This window comes from Garra rufa, chromosome 25, assembly GCF_049309525.1.
Source record: "Garra rufa chromosome 25, GarRuf1.0, whole genome shotgun sequence".
Taxonomy (NCBI): domain Eukaryota; kingdom Metazoa; phylum Chordata; class Actinopteri; order Cypriniformes; family Cyprinidae; genus Garra; species Garra rufa.
In genome coordinates, this window is record NC_133385.1 from 18,588,460 (window position 1) to 18,595,122 (window position 6,663).

A 6,663-nucleotide genomic window follows, 5' to 3' on the forward strand; every position below is an offset into this window, starting at 1 on the left:
TGACTCAAAAAAAAAAAAAAAAAAAAAAAAAAAAAAAAAAATCCTCCCTTCTAGCCTGTTTTTCCTCTCTTTCTTGATCTTCTCCTTCTAGCCTGCACTCTTCTAACAACGCCTGATATATGGTATTTTTGAACACTTCCTATGTTGATCTGCCTCCTTAGGATGAATCACTTGTTGTATTCCCAATTGTAAGTCGCTTTGGATAAAAGCGTCGGCTAAATGAATAAATGTAAATGTAAATGTAAAATGTCTTTCCTCTTCGAGTCACGATTGGTCAGCAGCTGAACACACAGGAATATTTAGTAATTATGTATTTTTGTCTCCAGGCCCACTAAAACAATTCAGTAAATTACCCAAAAATAAATAAATAAATCCTCAACACTATTCGTCCTCTTTTTCTTTCTTTCCGGCCCCTCATCTTACTCGCTAACGGAAAGAAAGAAGTCTGACTCGCTGCTGCTGGATGTTGAACTTGAGGGTGTACTGTACACCTTAGCGCTGTGTGAACTCCATTTTCTCTTCTGACTGGTGGTAAGAGTTGTCCACTTGGTTTTATCTGTGTGTAAAGATTGAAATATAATTCTGTTATGGCCTTAATACAACTTCAGATAGATTTGGAGCCAGAGGGGTGTCCCCAAAATCTTATTTGCTGCTGGCAGTAGCTGATGCTGATTGACATCTCATTTGTCTAAAGAAGTTTTAGAATTTTGCCGGCAAAGCTGCTTAGCCATTTTCAAATCAAGACGAGCCAAAGACATGAACATAGTTTCAAGGTAAAACGAATAATAAAACATTATATTTGAAATACGTTTTATAGTTTATTATAAGGTTTGTTTGCTGAGTAACGTTTATTATCCATTGTGTAAGTGAACGAGGCGCCGACAACATCAGATAACTTAATGAGATTAGAGAGATCAATTCGCACTTTGGACCGTTAATGCTATAGACGTTTTTCCTGAACACGGAAGTAAGTCCGACTCTTAACTGAAAGAATGCTTTGCATTTCCGGTCTGCATTGTTTCTAGTCAAATTAGGGTATATTCTGAGCTAATACACTAATGTTAAAGCTATTAAAATGTTTTTAAAAAGCGCATGGCTCCATAGCGCCATCACTTGGCAATGTCGCAATGACCGTCATTTGTCAGTGCCTCACTTTAATGAGTGTGTAGATGACACGAAGCAGCGGACGTTAGCTACATTAAAAACAGATGGAGGCTATTTGAATGGGTTCCTATGGTAACCGGAACAGAAAAGCATTCAATCTGACGTTAGAATTCGTAATGGTGGCGCTCATCGTTTACTCAGGAGAAAGGTCTATATTTCATCTGTGCTAGTATTACATGCACATACCATGTATGTACAGGGCTCGAAATTTCGACCGTTTTTGTCGCATATGCTCCCAAAATTTAATCTGCGCAACCTCAAATTATATTTGGAAGCATTTTGATGGTAACTCAGCGACAGAGTTGCACTCACGCAGGGGCATAATTTTGACTGGGGACACGTTTTTCAAAATCCCGTTTGTGTCCTCCCACTTTTGTTAAAGTAATCTCTTGTATTGTAGAATGCATGCTCAGCACTGCCGAGTTTCGCTTTATCCTTAAAACGAAACCAAAAGTAAATCGCGCACGCGCATTCAAAAGCAATTTTAAAACCCCACATTCAGAGAGCGACTCCTCAATGTGCGAAAATTAGGCTACCGCTACATAAAATATCGAAGCTGTTATTAAATATCACTGTGGGCTCTAATAAGTTGTGTAGTTGTCTATAGCTCTGTATAATGCTTGAAAGATTCGGTCTCTATTTGCACTTTGAATATTGAAAGGGTAACTTAGCCTACTTTGATTATGGCTGCATTTATTGTCTACACGAGTAAGAAAGAACTGTGTCATTTATTTTTTGTTATTTATAATATATTTTGTTATTTATGTAGGTTGTTAAAAAATGCAGTGGTTGCCTCTAATTTAAATGACTGTACCTATAATAGAGAAAATAAACATCTTTTTCATGTACTCATATTTTCATTCATTCTTGTCCCTTGCTTAAGGCGTAAAATAAATATATAAAAAAGGCTTTCAGAATCAGCCCATTGGCAATCAAAATGAAGAACCATGAAGAATCAATATCAGTGCATTACTAAAAAGAAATTGGGTGCTCCTAACTTATTGAAGTTGGGAGCACAAGTGCTACCAAGTAAAAAAGTTAATTTTGTGGCCTGTATGTAAGTTATTATATTTAATTAACAATGTTATTTCGACTTAGTACAATTTCTCTTGTTACACCAGTAAGCAATGCAACTTGCGAGAGAAGCTTCTCTGTGTTAAAACTTATTAAATCCCACCTTAGGACAACAATGTCTGATGACAGGTTAAGTCACCTCGGGATTCTCAGTGTTGAGTCAAGGAGGGCACGCTCCCTCAACATGGATGAATTCGTGAAACGTTTTGTCAGTTCTCATCAGAACCGCAGAATTATGTTGTTTTAAACATACCTAGGATAAGTTTGTAACTGATGACTAAAAATGTGTTTTTGTTTTTCTTTTCAAATCCAGGTCTGTTTGATGTCTGCTATGTCTAATTGCAGTTTTTTTTTTTTTTGTTTGGTTGTTTTTTTCTTAATGTTACTGTTTTTGTAAATGAACTCAGCATAGTCATTGCAAATAAAACTTTAGAATTCCTTAATTTATTATTTCAACTTTATGAGTACAGTGCGTGTCCGTGTGTGTTCCCCCTGAAATAGCAGTGGCCACCCCATGTCAAAAATTGTAGCTCCGCCACTGGTGATGGTGTGGATTTTTACTTACGGTAATTCATGACAAGTCGTTCAAGTTTCCCTAATTAAGTCCTTATTAATGGAAACACATATGTGACCCTGAACCACAAAACCAATTTTTTTGAAATTGAGATTTATACATCTGAAAGCTGAATAAATAAGCTTTCCATTGATGTATGGTTTGTCAGGACAGAATTTGGCTGAGATACAAATTTGAAAATCTTGAATCTGAGGAAAAAAATCTAAATATTGAGAAAATCACGTTTAAAGTTGTCCAAATGAAGTTCTTAGCAATGCATATTACTAATCAAAAATAAACTTTTGATATATTTACTGTAGGACATTTACAAAATATCTTAACAATCTTTACTTAATATACTAATGATTTTTGGCATAAAACAAAATCTAAAATTTTGACCCATACTACAGTATGTATTTTTTGGCTATTGCTACTTATTCATGCTATTTACGACTGGTTTTGTGGCCCAGGGTCACATATTTAAGTGAAAATGCTGTAAAGTTCTTGATGCACAGAACTCTAGGTTTGATAGTTTGGTCCTGACCTTGACCTGGGCTTCCTTTTCGGTCAAAGAAAGACAAAGAGAATCCCTCCTCAACACCACCCATCCTCTTCTTTCTTTCAGGCCCCTCATCTTCCTCGTTAATGGTCAGAAAGTACTCTGACTCGCTGCTGCTGGATGTTGAGGGTGTACTCCCATAGAGTTCGTGCACTTATTCCTTATTATGGAAACCCATATTTGGGTGAAAATACTGTAGAGTTCTTGATGCACAGAGGTGAAGATTTCATTGATTTACCATCAGCACTTCTCTGGCGCCGTAGTTTGACTTGGGACGCCCTTCTGGTCAAAGAAAGACAAAGAGGACACCTCCTCAACACTAACCATCCTCTTCTTTCTTTCCAGCTCTTCATCTTCCTTGCTAACGGTTAGAAAGTACTCACTGCTGCTGCTGGATGTTGAGGGTGTACTGTACATCTGAACACTGTGTGAACTCCGTTTTCTCTTATGGCTGGTGGTAATAATTGCCTGCTTGGTTTCATCTGCGTTTAAAATTTGGAATAAAAATCAGTTTCTAGCCTCAATCGTCAATGTGGATTTTTGCTTTTGGTAATTCATGACACATCATTCTAATTTCTTATTTCTAAGTCCTTATTAATAGAAACCCATATTTAGCTGACAATGCTGTAGAGTTCTTGATGCACAGAGTTGTAGATTTGATTGATTTACCATCAGCGCTTCTCTCGTGTTCTGGTGCCGTAGTTTGGTCCTGACCTTGCTGAGCCTGACCTGAGCTGCCTTTCCTGTCAAAACTACTCTTCCTGCTCTTTTTCTCCTGACTATCATTTCCCTCACTAACACTGGTGGGCTGCACAAAAAACAGAAATCATCCATATACATAACACTTAGAGGAGATTTGACTTTTTGAGATTTCTTTCCATGTCACATGTATACAAACAAGAGCATAAAAATAAGTAAACATCTTAAAAATGTGAATACATCTTCATATATACAGTTGAAGTCAAAAGTTTACAATCATCATGCAGAATCTGGAAAATATTCATTATTTCAGCAAAATAAGAGGGATCATACAAAATGCATGTTATTGTTTATTTAGTACTCACCTGAATAAGATATTTCACATGAAAGATGTTTACACAGAGTCCACAAGAGAAAATAATAGTTGAATTTATAAAAATGACCTTGTACAAAAGTTTACATACACTTGATTTTTTAACACTGTTGTTACCTGAATGATATTTTTCTTAAATATAAACATACTAAATGGTCAAAATATATGCAATAACCAAATGTTTGGAATAATAAATGTTTAATTCAAGGCTCATGAAGGGTGCATTAAATTAATAAAAAAAAAAAAAAAACAGAAATATATTATCTTTATTATAAATTTATAATATCTATATTATAAAAATATACTTTAATATTATTGGTGCTCAAATATGAATAATTCTTATTGTCAATGTTGAAAAGTTTTTACTACTTAATGTTTTTTTTGTAAACCGTGACATATTTTGTAACATTGTAAACATCACTTTTGATCAATTCAGTACACCCTTGTGACTTATATTATTTTTCTATTTAATTATTTAATTAAAATTAACCTAAAATAATCTGAATTACTCCAAAGTTTTGGCAGCCAGTATATGTGAAGAAATAATTATATTAAAAAATGCTAGTGTTCTCACATGATTGCATGAATTAAATTATCATTGCAAAAATAAATACAAGTCTTTGCATTTGGATTTCATCCAATAGTACCAAAAAACTTCAAGAGAAGTTTGATTCAAAAAAATAGAAGGTCAAGTCGAGTGCACTGAATTCTTGAATATAAACATAAAACAAGTAGTGTGTTAGTTGTATACCATACATTTCGAAAATCTAGTCAAGTAGGCAAGTTTTCTTTATTGCTCAGAAATGACTTCAATCCACTCAGTGCAAGCACAAAACACGGAAAATGCAGAACAGAACATCAAAACAAACAGCTGATCAAAAACACGTACTTTCTTCTGAACAGGCAGGAGAGGGCTGGCATCCTTCAGTACCTGACAAAAAGGTAAACTGCTTTCAATACACTGAACTCAATAGTTCTAGCACCTAAAAGTGACAATGAAGAGTGACCTAAATGCTTTTATAGAAACTCAGTGCACAGTATTGTTAAAGGAATAACCTGGGATTCCTGGAGCTACACAATAGATTCCTCAAGGTCCTGTTCACTTTGTGGACAATAAGGTGGGGGTGTCTGGAAACACCTGATGTATAGAAAAAACATTAAACACAAGAAAGGCATAAACAAACGGGTTCATGCACAAAACTCACTTTTCTCGACTCTCCTTTCTTGAATTTGTCCATGTCATCTTCTAGGTTTGAGCATAACTTCTCTCGCACCTGCTCTAAAGCCTGTAATCCCATCCATAGAAGGTCCTTCTCCCTCTCCAAGTTTTTCAGCTTCTTCACCTGCAAATAAAACTCTTGCTTATATTTTAAAATGTTACAGAAATCAATTTGGAGTTGTATTTTTGCATAATTGTCGGCGACAATATTAGTGTTGGTTTCCATGGCTGCCTCAAAAAACAGTTTTCACAATTGCTTTGTGCAGAGTAAACAAAATAAAAATAGATCACAATGTGTGTTAAGTAGCTGTGAACTGAATATTCCCCTCAGAGCTAGACAGGAATGTCATGATGAACTGTGATAGTTGACATCTGTGAATGAGAATAGTGGCTTGAAAGAAATACTAATGCAACTTTTCAGTTTTACCAACTTAATATACCATTAAAATTGCAGTACATGCATTACATGGCTGAATTTATGCTCGACACCTCATCTAAACAGTGTGAATGCATTTAGTTCATCAAATACTATATTCACTTCAGTTACATTATATTTGAATCACTAAAAGCATACCTAGGAGAAAAAAAATGGCAAACTAACCCAGAGGAAGAACTGCAATGCATCCAGACTGGTAGGACTGTTCCTGAGAGGGACGATGACCACTGTGTAAGATGCCATTGGAGTTGCTAAGGAAAGCAAAGCGTTATATACGAGGAGACAAGAAGAGAAGCGGGGACAAAGCAAGACAGAATAGAATAACAGAGGCAGATGTTTTGCTGAGACCACACCCTAGTGACAGAGAGACAGGTCAAAGTTTACAGTTTGCACAACGGCTAATGAAGAATGACAGAAGTCTTCACAAATGCAAACAGTAAAAATTTATTAAAATTACTCTTCACATTGAACAAATGCAAACTGGCATTGATCAATAACATATAAAACTGCTTTGACATCAAACACTTATAAAGTTGTTTCACAGAACAACTACTTAAACATTCAAATGTAAATACAAAACGATATA